The 13990-nt window shown below is 37.0% G+C and overlaps 1 protein-coding gene across 1 annotated transcript in view; it reads right to left on the minus strand.

Annotated features, from left to right (window-relative positions):
* The window catches only part of APBB2 (amyloid beta precursor protein binding family B member 2), a 423157-nt gene that overhangs the window by 408048 nt on the left and 1119 nt on the right, over positions 1 to 13990 (minus strand). The window lies entirely within an intron of this gene.

Below are 13990 nucleotides of genomic sequence, written 5' to 3' on the forward strand. Positions count from 1 at the left end.
ATGCCTGTCATTGATTCCAGCTGATGGATCATTGGGTCAAATGGTATAAGCAATTGCTTTTCTTTAATTGTTCCCAAATGATTTTCCAGAACAGCTGGACCAATTCAGATTTCCACTAATGACATAAAAATACCAGCCTTCTTGTAACCTCTCCTACCCTTCAACTTATTTTCATGTGATGACAATAGCTAGAACAATTTTACATCGCCATGTTACCAGAAAAATGACAATTATGGAACAGGTTGTAATTAAGCTCATTTTTTAAGGAGAAAAGATATAAGACATAAATAATGGTAAGCCTCAGGAAGAAAAAAGAAACATTCATCATTAAGTCAAAAAATATCTGAGTACCTGCTCTGTACAAGACATTGAACCAGAGGAAGAGATTCATAGAAACAAGCTTGACTCCTCCCTCAAATAGTTTGCAGGGGTTCTCAAACTATGGCCCCTGGGCCAGATACGGCCCGCTGAGGACGTTTATGCTGCCCCGGCTTATGGCAAATGGGCTGAGTGAAGGAGACAGAGGGTGAGTTTGTTTTTACTCTAGTCCGGCCCTCCAACTGTCTGAGGGACAGTGAACTGGCCCCTATTTAAAAAGTTTGAGGACCACTGGTTACAGTCTAAATGGGAAAATCATTTACAAATAGACAGACAGACAGACACACACCCACACCCACACACCCCTAATATGGAACATGCTAAAAATCAAATTAGTAGTGCAAGAGAAGATTTAGTCATGCTCAGTAAGTACTCTGGGCATTGTACTTAATGTATGTAAGTATTCATTTATATATACACTATAAATGATCAATCAGCACAATTTTTTCCTTTTTAAAAAATAGTATTTTATTTTTCTAAATATATATAAAAGATAGTTTTCAACATATGTTTTTTGTAAAGCTTTGCATTCCAAATTTTTCTCTTTCCCTTCCTTACTTCCTTCCTCCCCAAGACAGCAAGCAATCTGTTATAGGTTAAATATGTGCAATCCTTTTAAACATATTTCCATTATCTGTCATGATACAAGAAAAATAAGACCAAAAGAAAAAAACACAAGAAAGAAAAAGCAAACTAACAAAAAGATAAAAATACTATGCTTCTATCCACATTCATTCTCCATAGTTCTCTCTCTGGGGGTGACTGACATTTTCCATCCCAAGTCTTTGGAATTGCCTTAATCACTACATTGTTGGTCAGAGCCACATCCATCCCAGTTGATCATCACATAATCTTGTTGCTGTGTATAATGTTTTCCTGGTTCTACTCACTTCACTCAGCGTCAGTTCATGTAGATTTTTCCAGGCCTTTCAGAAGTCAGCCTGCTTAGTAGTTTTATGCATCAATAACATAAATAAGCTTTTAATAGCTTAAAATTGCACTAAGACTTTTGAAGTGGTTTAGGGACCACAACTGGCAATCCTTTCCAGCAAAACTTACCATCATTTTGGTCTTATATGTCTTCTCCTTTAAAAAAAAAAATGGGCTTAATTCACACCTTATTCTGTAGCTTTTTCTGGTAACATGGAGATGTGACTTGTTTCCTGCTATTGTCACCATATGAAAATGGTCTTCCAACAAGTAAGTATATTTTAGAAAAATAGATCTAGACATTGACTATGTCTGAAAAATTTCTGTCTCACTCCATATCCGTGGGCCTTCACTATTCTACCAAGACATAGAAAGCATACTTCATACATTTTTATTTTTATTGTTAAGATCAGTTCAAATCGTTTTCCTTATTCAGCTCGTTTCTCTTTTCCAGTTTATAACAATTCTTCCCAAGTTTCTCTGAATCTTTTGAATTCATCAGTTCTTACAGGACAATAAATTTTTATTACATTCATATACCATAAATTGCTCAGTCATTCCCCAACTAAGGGGAATTTTTACTACAATCCAAATCTGTAAATTTTGGGTATGAATGGATAAATGGATGCCTTCCCTTTCTTTTTCATCTCTTTGGAGCACGTATTTGGTAATAGTAGTGGTGGTTAATGGGTCAGTTTAAGGACTTTAAGGTATAGTATTAAATTGTTTTCTAATATGGTTTCACCAACTCAGCTCTAGCAACAGTGCATTTCTTTACTTTATTTCCAAGTTTGGGGGATACCACAAAAAGCAATGCTTTGAGTGTTTTGGTGTATACATATAGGACCTATACATATACTTGGAGTATATGCCCCATAGTGGCATAAATGGCGTGAAGCACATAACCCAGAGGTACAGAATAAGACATATGTTTTCAGATACGGTCTAAATCTGTTTCTCTTAATTATACTTCAATTTGTTGCAGGGTGAGAGTAATAAGAAAAAAAACTGCAGCAATAAAGAAAAGGAAATTAAAGGGAAGGAAATGTATAAATACACAGAAGAAAACAAAAAAATATCACAAGGAGATGTGTTAAGGACCATGCCTAAGTGAAGGGGCAAGTCAATTCTCCAAGAGCCTCCACAGCTGTAGGCCATAGCACCTGAAAGAGTTGCAAAGCAGCCTTTACTGACACAGGTGTTGCTTGTGGACTGGAATGAAATAAATTGGAGGCAGAGGGAAGAGGAGAGAGGTCAGAGAACAGCAACTGCCTCTTAGTTTCCTTGTATCATTAATACCATTATCTTCTACAGGTCTGAGTTAGTCCCCAGCAGCCACTGGCAGATGGCTCCCATATCACAACAGAGATGCAAACAAGGGCAATTTTGTTAGTTTCATTAAATTTAAATTAATACTTACTTTAAAAAACCAAACTATTAAACAGAAATTCAAAGATTCATCTAAATGTTTTGTTCTTTGTATGAGTTGCCTATTAAATTCAAACTAAAAATTTTAATGTAATTTAATTAAAAACAAAATGAATAAAAACAAATAGTAGCACATGAATATGATGGAATATTATTGTGCCATAAAAATAATGAATAAGAAAAAACCACAATAATGTAAAGGAAAACAACACAAAAAAAACTATACTGATTTTTTCTATTAAAAGTTTTACCTTTTTATCCCTTTCATTCCTGATCTCCACTACTCTCCCTATTCAATGGAAAAAGACCAAACTCTTAAAGTAAATTTACATAGTCAAGTAAAATAAATTTCTGCATAGTCATTTCCTGTCTAGCTACCTCTATCTTTGTTTTAATATATACCTCAAATCCACATATATATATATATACACATACAGAGAGAGAGAGAGACAGAGAGAGAGAGAGAGAGACAGAGAGAGAGAGAGAGAGAGACAGAGAGAGAGAGAGAGAGAGACAGAGAGAGAGAGAGAGAGACAGAGAGAGAGAGAGACAGAGAGAGAGAGACAGAGAGAGAGAGAGACAGAGAGAGAAAGAGAGAGAGAGAGAGACAGAGAGAGAGAGAGAGAGAGAGAGAGAGAGAGAGAGAGAGAGAGAGAGAGAGAGAGAGAGAGAGAGAGAGAGAGATAGATTATGGTTTGTCCTGAGCTTTCTGTAACCTTAGTTAATCAAAAATAAAAACCAATATATTTAAGATGAATATAATGAATTGGTTTATTTTGCTTTGATACAAAAGTTAATATTCAGGGGTGGAAAGGAACATTGGAACATAAAAGGGATATATGAAAAATAAAACCCAGCCACATCATTAGAAACTGTCAAACTAGAAACTAGTTACTGATCCGCATTTGTATTGGGAATTTCCATACCATAAGTTCTTTCCATTAATGGAATCACAAGTTTGGTTAATACAAACACAAAAAAAAAAAATCTGAAAGAAAAACAAAGCCTGAAACTACATCTACAGGGAAAATATATTTTGTATCAAAAGAGATCTAACACTTTGGCTGATTCAAGTTATAATCCCGTGAGTTAATTTCTTATGTTTACTTTTCTTAATTTTATCTAATTTTCAATTTGGCATAATACTCAGGAAATGTTTCTACCACCTTGTTAAAAAAAAAAAACTTTTCTATTTAGAATTGGTATAGCATAATCAAACAATAATGACATGGCAAATTTAAGAGAGAACAAAGAAAAGATTTTAAATTACCTTGAAGCTACTATAAAGCTTAATAGACAATATTTAGCAAAAAAACATCAATAATATCAATTTAAAACTTGATTTTTTTTCTAGGAGAAGAAAAAAAGCTCAGTTGTGTGCCTATAGTTATTTGGACCTAAAAAAATTTTTGAATCAAAAAATTATGGGAAAAAAAAACCCTACCTAGAATTTATAATAACTTCACTGGGAATATGTTACAACAGGCTTGTACCCTCTCAATATAATTATTCTGAATCTTGTTTAGCGTTTCCCTTGTTTGCTGAGTTGCTAGACATAAATCCTGAAATATGAGACACATGTAGACAAACTCTAGAAATGATTTCCTTTTTTATTTTGCAGTTTTATAAGATGTCTCTTGCATCAATTAATGCACACATTAACATTCCATCCTTCTTCCCTTCCTGCACACTCAGTGTGATATCCTGCATGAAACTGTAGTCAGTGGTTTCCTGTATATAGCCTTTTTGCTAGTAGACACAGAATTTTATTTTTCATTGGTTAACCATTTCTATATAGCTAAGATCAGAGATCCTCCAAGGAAACATTGGAAAATAAGAAAAGACCTTAGTTTAAAGTCATATATGAACTCTTGGGAGGAGAGGTTTTATGTAAACTCTATAAATATATTCATGAGAAAAAAAGGTGACTCTCCTGGGCATATATTCCAAGAAAGATCTCACGTATGCCAAAATATTCACTGCATTGTGGAAGCAAAAAACCAGAGGGGAAAAGTGTGTGTCTGCCAGTTGGGGGTGGCTGTTCATATGGGAGTAAAAGAACAGAATGGGAAATTACCCAGCCAAAAGAAATAATGAATATGAAGAATTCCGAGAAAAATAAGAAGTCTTGGATGAACTGATTCTAAATGAAATAAGCATAAATGAGATCATAATATGTACTGACTATAACAATGGAAAAGGAACTAATACTAATAGGCAACTGGATTCAGATGAATTGCAACCACCAATACAGGTTCTGGGCAGTAAAACATCAAACATAATTCTTTTTTCTCAACAGAGAAGATAAAGTCTAATTTATTCGATGTTGCCTGCACCATCCCTTGTGGCCAATGTTGCCAGTCATTATTGCCAGAGAGAAGTCAGTGAGGAGTCTATTGAGATAAAAAATTCAAAAAGTGTGTGTGTGTGTATTTTTTTTTTTGCTGAGGCAATTGGGGTTGTGACTTGCACAGGGTCACCCAGCCAGGAAGTGTCTGAGACCAGATTTGAAGTCAGGTCCTCCTGAATTCAAGGCTGGTGCTCTAACCACTGCACCACCTGGCTGCCCCATAAATTTTTTTTTTTTAAAGTAAAGAAAGGAGGTATGGCAAGACTTTTCCTCATCATTACATTTAAACACAATTAGCCACAAACCAGGAATTCAGTAAGAATCTAAGAATAAGAATCGATCTTTTCTTCTGAGCTATAGGTGACATGGAAAAGCGGAGGGGGTTTTCTTTTAACAAAAGGGAATTTGTCTCCAAAGGAAATAAAGCAACAATAATCTGTCAGTTCTCTCTTAGTTCATAATTTGTGTGTGTGTGTGTGTGTGTATGTAGCTATAGCTCTGTCTCTATGTGTATGTGTCTTACTGCATGAGTGTGTGTGTGTGTGTGTGTGATGTATCTGTATGTCTGTCTCAGTGTGTGTGTCTTCATCACTCTGTGTGTATAGACATCTTTCTTTACCTGTGTATGTCTTTCTGTGTGTGTGTGTGTGCACGTGCAACTGAGGTTAAGTGATTTGTCCAGGGTCACACATCTAGGAAGTATCTGAGATCAATTTGAATTCAACTCCTCCTGACTCTAGAACTCTTATCTACTGAGTCATCTAGTTGCCCCCACATTCTCTTTTTTTTTTTTTAATTTTTTATTATATATATTTTTTTATAATATTATCCCTTGTATTCATTTTTCCAAATTACCCCCCCTCCCTCTATTCCCTCCCCCCGATGACAGGCAATCCCATACATTTTACATGTGTTACAATATAGTCTAGGTACAATACATGTGTGTGAATATCATTTTCTTGTTGCACAATAAACATTAGAATCCGAAGGTACATGCAACCTGGGCAGACAGATATTAGTGCTAACAATTTTCATTCACCTCCCAGTGTTTCTTCTCTGGGTGTATCTACCTCTGTCCATCATTGATCAACTGGAAGTGAGCTGGATCTTCTTTATGTTGAAGATTTCCACTTCCATCAGAATACATCCTCATACAGTATCGTTGTTGAAGTGTACAGTGATCTTCTGGTTCTGCTCATTTCACTCAGCATCAGTTGATTTAAGTCTCTCCAAGCCTCTCTGTATTCCTCCTGCTGGTCATTTCTTACAGAGCAATAATATTCCATAACCTTCATATACCACAATTTACCCAACCATTCTCCAACTGATGGACATCCGTTCATCTTCCAGTTTCTAGCTACAACAAAAAGAGCTGCCACAAACATTTTGGCACATACAGGTCCCTTTCCGCTCTTTAGTATTTCTTTGGGATATAATCCCAGTAGTAGCGCTGCTGGGTCAAAGGGTATGCACAGTTTGATAACTTTTTGGGCATAATTCCAGATTGCTCTCCAGAATGGCTGGATTCTTTCGCAACTCCACCAGCAATGTATTAGTGTCCCAATTTCCCCACATCCCCTCCAACATTTGTCATTATTTGTTCCTGTCATCTTAGCCAATCTGACAGGTGTGTAGTGGTATCTCAGACCCCACATTCTCTTTTGAAGATGATTGTTTTACGTGGGAAATAAAAGTTGCTGTCATTCAGTCATGTCCAACTCTTCATGACCCCCTCTGCAGTTTTCTTGGCAGAGACGCTGGAGGGGTTTTCCCATTCCCTTCTCCAGCTCATTTTACAGATGAGGAAACTGAGGCAAATGGGGTTAAGTGACTTGCCTGGGATCACACAGCTGGTAAGTACCTGAGCTTGTATTTAGGTTTGGTACTTTAACCACTGTATTACTTAACTCCTCTAGGAATTAAAAGACAGTTTAAAAAAATTTTTTAATTGAGTCAAAAGGCATAATTGTCCTAAAAGCTAAGTGTATTATATTTTCTATCAAAATCTTATTGCTTACTTTAAATAAATAAAAAAACTATATCTTTCAAATAATTTTGTGTAGCCATAAAAAAAGAATTTTTTGGGGAAAAGGTATACCTAGTGTTGGAGCAAAATAAAAGAGCTGCCATATTTGACCACTAATTCTTCTTGAGCAATCATCATCAAGAGAAGATCACTATGGCCAGAAAGGCATTAACCCAGCAACCCATCAGCGTTGCCCTTCTCGACTGTGATCTACTGAATTCTCGATTCCATCTCCCTGCCTACACCCAGAACAGCTGCAGTGGTTTTCTGTTTGCATTTGAATTCTGAAGCTCATGCCAACCTAGATCTTAGACATTAGACTCTTCCTCTTCCTCTTGCCTGCCTTAACTCTCAGCTTTCTGGAGTTTCCAAGTGCTTGTTGATTGATTCCTGGCCAGCTCTAGCCTCCTGCTGGCCACAGTCCATAATATGAAGGCAAACATAACTATTCCTTCCCACTCTATCTTTTTGTTTTAGTTTTACAAGTTTAAAAAAATACATTTTGTGGAGTCATATGAATATCCACGATGCAGTTCTCATCGTGTTTTTAGAAATTTAGAAATGAAAGGCAGTGTGGTAGTGGACAGAGTACTCGGAGCCTCCATTCAGCTGTCACCTCTTCTATTTACTCCCTAGGTAACTTGAGATAAGCCACTCAATCTCTCTTGTTCTGTTTTCTCAACTCTAAAAGGAAAGGTATGAATAAGACGACCTTATAATCCTGGTTTAAGTTATCATCATGCTATTCCTGCTCTTTAGGCATTCGTATAGCAAAGTACACTTCACTTTAAAATAATATTGCTTTGTACTACAGAAAGCCTCTCTCATTCAAAGACTTTGGTACACCTGATGTTCATTGTTTCATTAATCCTTCAAAATCCTGGAGATTATGGGCAGGTAATATGAAACCTATTTTTTAAAGTCCGGACACAAGTTAGAGATGGAGTGACTTACATAGTATCACGGCCAGGGAGTCTAGAGCAAAATTCCGTGTGTAGGAAAACACATTATGACCAGCATTTACCTTAACCACCTGACACAAGCAAAGTGAGCATTACCTCCTACAGAAAATCAAGGAAAATGTGGCCAAAGGCCTTACATAAGCATTATAGACAGACCCACTGCTTTCAAGGAAACATTGTCCCTAGTGTTTGGTACTACACACAAAAACAAATAGGTGAGAAGTTAATGATCTTCCAACAATCTCTAAGCTACTGGTATCTGGAGATGTCTATGAGATAACCCCCCAAAACTCTGGAGTTGGTGTTTCACTAATGGGGATAGCCCCCCAAAAGTCTGAAACTGGTGTTTCATTAATGGGGAGAGCCCCCCAAAAGTCTGAAACTGGTGTTTCATTAATGGGGATAGCCCCCCAAAAGTCTGAAACTGGTGTTTCATTGATGGAGAGAACTTCCACTGTGAAAAACATCTCAGAAAACTTCCCAGCATATCAAGAGGTTAATTAAATGATTTGCCCTCAGCTATACAAGGAGTTTATGCCAGAGGTGGGTCTTCTTGACTTCAAAGCTGGGCCTATGTCCATTTAGCTGATACAAAAATAACTTGTTTAAAATGGGAAGGAAATCAATCAACTTATACTGGGTACACAGACCAAAGAATGATTTTTTCCCCCTCCTGAATAGACGAACTGAAAAATTAGCTAGGAGTCAGTAGAAACCTCTTCAAGACCTGAAATCTTTTTTTTTTTTTTTTGGTTGATTTGTTTTTATTTTACTCTACTTTTGCTAATTTATTTTTTCATCAAGAAGTCTTCCTAGAACTGCAAGACAGAATTCGTCATTATCGCTGGGTACTTTAAAGGACCCAAGACATACGCAAGTATCTACATAGTGTCCCATTCACCTTCAGGTCGCCTCTCTGCCAAGGATGGATCTGAACCTGTTTGGCCAGACTCATTCCTTAACACAAGCTGTAGTCAGGGCCTTAATCAAAGCTGTTCCGGTTTGGTAGGAGCTAACAGAATTTGGGTTTTGCCGGCACAGCCTTTGAAAATCTAGGGTCACCTCTAGGCCTACCTGAAGTATTAGAAAAGGATTTTGGTGAAGGGCTTCCCTCCAAGTTAGGAGTTTATAACCTTGTTTGTACCCTGGACTTTGGCAATCCGGTGAAATCTGTAGATCTCTTCTCGAAATAAGATCTTTTAAAATTAAATTCATATGTGAAAGAGATGAAAGGTTACTTTAACTAAATAAAGATGTAATTTCCCCCTAATCCAAGTGCACAAATTGCCTGAAATAATTTCTGGCTAATGGCTCCTGCACTAACTATTCTATTAATTGCTTTGGAGGGTCTCAGGATTCAGAAGATTTTTACTGGAAACCACATTCCTCCAGTATATTTATTAATTAAAGAAAATATCTATAGGCAGTATTTTTCACCCAGCAATAGCTTTTTAGCTGACATCTATTCGTAACAAGCATCCTTCTTGCCTGTTTCACTTATAATGGAACTAGAAACAGCACTGAAGGAAACTCTCTTCCTGTTGGCTATTTAAAAATCTGCCAGGCTGGAACAATACCTAGGTTTTTGATGGCCTTAGTGGGTAAGGGTGGGCTTCCCCTCCCCAGAAATAGCCCCCAAATGGGCACCATTTCTGCAGCAGCAATGGATGTGCAGACTGGAAAAGTCATTGTGGTGCAATATTGATTCTGAATAGCTTTGCTGAGAAAGGGAAAACTAGCTACTGGCTACATTGTGATTGGAATTTATCTGATCCAGACACTGGAACAGGCGGCATTTCCCCAAAACTCAGATTCAAAACTTCATTTTGGCAAGATGTGAAGAAACAGCATGTTTGCTGAATTCTCATCTGGTGAGAAGTTGTGAATCATGAAGTTCTTTTGTATGAGACTATGATGTGTGTTTAACAAGGCCGGAAAAGGAGCCTCATGGCATGCTACTAAAGACTTCCCATAGGTTGATACTGTTGTTGTTGTTTGTCCTTCCTTCTCAAGGAGGACCAAGGGGGAGAGAAATACCCTGACGTGCAAGTGATTCGGATTTAAGTGAGGGAGGGCTGTGCAGCCTCATTTTCCCCTCCAGAGCCAACTGGATCCAGTGACCAGATACAGATCAAGACAACTGAGATGGCCCCCACTGCAGTGGGAGACCTTGACCTTTTTCAAAACTCCTTAATAGGTATAGGAGGAAAAGCATTGGAATTAGAGTTGCAAGACGAGTTCTAATCTTAACTGCACCATTTATTATTTCTATTACTTTGGGCAAGGTCACACTTTATATTTCTGGACTTCAGTTTCTTTTTCTGCAAAATCATGGGTGAACTAAGTAGTAAGTAGACTATAACCAAATTACAGTTTATCAATCAATCAACAAGCATTTATTTCTTGCTTACTGTATGGTAAGTACAGTGGTAAATGTTGAAGTACAAAGATATGTTTTTTAAAAAACTAATTTCTGCCTTCAGGGTGTTTATTCTTGAAGTAGGAGACAATAATGTATATACAAGATATACACACAAGAAGAAAGGTGCTAGCAAGCAGGTTGGAGGGAGGACAAATGAAAGGTCTCTTGTACATTAACACTTATTATAAATCCATTAAATCCATTGGTACTTTATCAGCCATTAATCCACCCAATTGAATTATTGTCAATTCTCCATCTTGTAAGCAAGGATATCTTGGGTATAATGTTGATCATTGAAGAACAGAAAATACTATAGATTAGAATTAGGGATCCCCTGTGATGCTTTTTGAATCAGGAACAAAAGGTCACCACTTAGAGATCGCCACCCAAGGAAGAGCCAGGAACATTATAATGCTAAGCCAGGGGCAAGTTAGCCAAGGTATGGATTTCTATACGAAGGAGCCTGAGGTAGGGCATGGGAGCCACATGATTTCAGAGATAGGTTGTTCTAGATTAAACAGAGATTTAAGAAATTGGAAGAGAAGTTTTATTTCTACAAAAAGTTCAAGGCTATTTTATGCCATTTCATAGGTGCTTTAATGCCTGAGCATAAGAAATCAGCCCTACTTCTGAGTTTTCCCCAATCTCCACATTTCCCCCCACTAGATAGTTCCCTCCTGCTGTTGACATAATTATGGCCCAAGGAAAGATATTTCTTTAAGCCACAGTGGACAAAAAAGCCTTTTCAAATGTTTGCCTGAAACTAAGAAAATTTGATTTATTAGTTTATTGCATTATTTAAATAAGAAAAGTATTGTTCTTCCTTTAGGATAAAAAGCTTATAGAATGACAGATCTGGAGGATTCCTCAGAGATCAAATCAACTTCCCCATTGTACTGCTGAGGAAACTGAGGTCCAGCTAGGTGAAGTGATTTGTAAAAAGAGACAAAGATAGGTAAGTAGCAGAGATGGGATGTGAATCCAGGTTTCCTTTTTCTCAATATAGTTCTCATTTCACCATCTATACTGATTCCTAATGATTAAGCGTACACAACATCTTTAGTAATCAGTTCTACAATTTTTAAAGCCTTGATGTCAATATTACGAGGTAAATGACAGAACAGCCACAAAATGACTAAGGAAGGAGCCAGTCTAGTGCACTGGCATCCATGTTGTCTCCAGTGGAGATTGATGTGAGAAAATTTATCATTCACCTGTACCCAGTGCTTCCTTCTCTATGGCCCTCCCATATCTTTATTCCATGTAGATCGTTCAAGCCCACTCTTATTTTGGATTTCTAATTGTATGAAAATGGGTGAACTACTTTGCCCCAGCTTCCTCTTCTTAAAATGGGGATAATAATAGCTCTTAAGGTTGTTGCAAAAGTTAAATGATATAGTGGAAGATGCTTTGGAAAACTTAAAGTATTACATAACTTGTATTGATATTCCTCCAAATTATCCGAAAAAATCCTTCCCTTTCTGCCTAGGGTCAAACAATCTGATGAATCCCAGTTTGTGTAATGCCCTATTTAGTTCACAAGATTCACCAAATAGTGATGAAGAACTATACACCATGGTTGTTCCTTCATGTAAATGCTTACTACATAGATAACACTTATGAAGGCAGATTGGGTAGAACATTAGTGATTTTGAGAAGACAGCAATAATTGCAGGAGCTTAGGGAGGATGTTAAAACCACTTGCATGAGCAAAGAGTATTTTAGTTGCGACCAAGAGTTGGTTTCTGTCAAGTATCTAGGGGATGTATTGTCAATCTCAGCTCTAGAGCCTTTCCTAAAATAAACTTCTCTCTTTGCCTAGCATGCTCCTTCCTGGACAGTGGAAAATGAAAGCCAATTATTCTTTATTTGGGGACAATTTACACTGCTAAAAATGGAAGAGAATTTAAGTTTCATCTATTCCAACCCATTGATTTTATACTGAGGAAATAACTAGAAAAGACCCCAAGACGTTTATCAAATGGTTTCTTCAATGGTCAAATAATAAAATAATGGATTTGCGATTAAAATCCAGATCTTTTGATTACAGATTCAATGTCTTTTCACTACAGTATACTGATGCCCTTGATATGCTAGAGAGGTTTAAAAAACCCAGAACTCCCACTACAATTTGCAATTTAAAAAATTACCAAGGTATTACCCCTAAAAAATGTTTAATGTACACATATATTATATTTAATGTATACTTTAAAATATGTAACATGTATTGGTCAACCTGCCATCTGGAGGAAGGGGGGAGGGGAAGGAGGGGAAAAGTTGGAACAAAAGGCTTGGCAATTGTCAGTGCTGTAAATTTACCTATGCATAGATCTTGTAAATAAAAAGCTATAATAATTTTTAAAAAATAAACATTATGGACCTAGAAAAATGTTTGTCATATGTCTGTAGCATTTTTCTATTTTTCAAAGGTTTTTTGTTCAAGTATCACTTTATTTGATTGGACTGAGAAGGATGTCAAAGAAAATACTGTCACTGAAGTCAAGACACTTTGCCATTAATTATTCGCCTAGAGATAGAGTTTGGATCGGATGAGTTACTAGACTCTTAAGAGATTCTGACTAAACTCTCTCCTAGTCAAGTCATCCCCAGCAGTGTGTCTGCTACCTTGAGGGATCAAACTCATAGCTGCTAATTGTCTCTTCCTTGCCCTCACCATCCTGTTTCTCATTGTGTAAACAGCAATACCCTAGATTCATGAAGAATTATAAACAAGGTACACACGAATTCCTGTGCTGAAAAAGCTTATGAGGTAAAGTGAAAGGCTGTACCTTTAAGGAAAAAACAAAACAAAAACAAAAACAAAAAAAAAAAACAAACAAACAAACAAAACCCCTTTAACTTCAAAGGATCTAACCTTAAAGAATTATTGTAATACAAGGGGAGCAAATGCACAGATATCAAGGACTGTGGATTTCCCTCCCATTTTCCATCAGTGATTCCCCCATTGCTCCAGCGACTCAGACTCATAAAATGTAATCCTCTTTTACTACTCTGTCACCCTCAGCCCCCAGTATCCAACCAGGCAGCAAATCCTATTGATTCTTTTGTCATGATGTCTCTTGAATCTGTCCTTGTCCATTTCCACTTTGACTGCCTATTATAGGTTCTTATTACCTCGGCTGTTCAATTTCAACCTCGTTCTACCTTTTTCTGGCCTATTTCATCTCCCCAACAACACATTTTGTACATTTTCAAATTAATCTTCTGAAACACCATTGTGATCAGGTTACTTTCTACCCAAGAAACCTTCAGGGGTTTCCCAACTATCTACAGGGTAAAACAGTCCACACATTAAGCAAACTAGCCCCTTGGCAGTCTTTCCCATTTCATTTCCCACCATGCCCTCCTCTCTTCTCCCGCATGAATTCCTCTATTCAAATAGGTCTTTTGCCATCTGTAATCCACTATAAATTTTCCCTTCTCTCCACCTTTGCTTAATATTCTCTTTTCCTAGAAAAACTCTCCAACCCAAG

The sequence above is a fragment of the Sminthopsis crassicaudata genome, chromosome 6, assembly GCF_048593235.1.
Source record: "Sminthopsis crassicaudata isolate SCR6 chromosome 6, ASM4859323v1, whole genome shotgun sequence".
Lineage (NCBI taxonomy): Eukaryota > Metazoa > Chordata > Mammalia > Dasyuromorphia > Dasyuridae > Sminthopsis > Sminthopsis crassicaudata.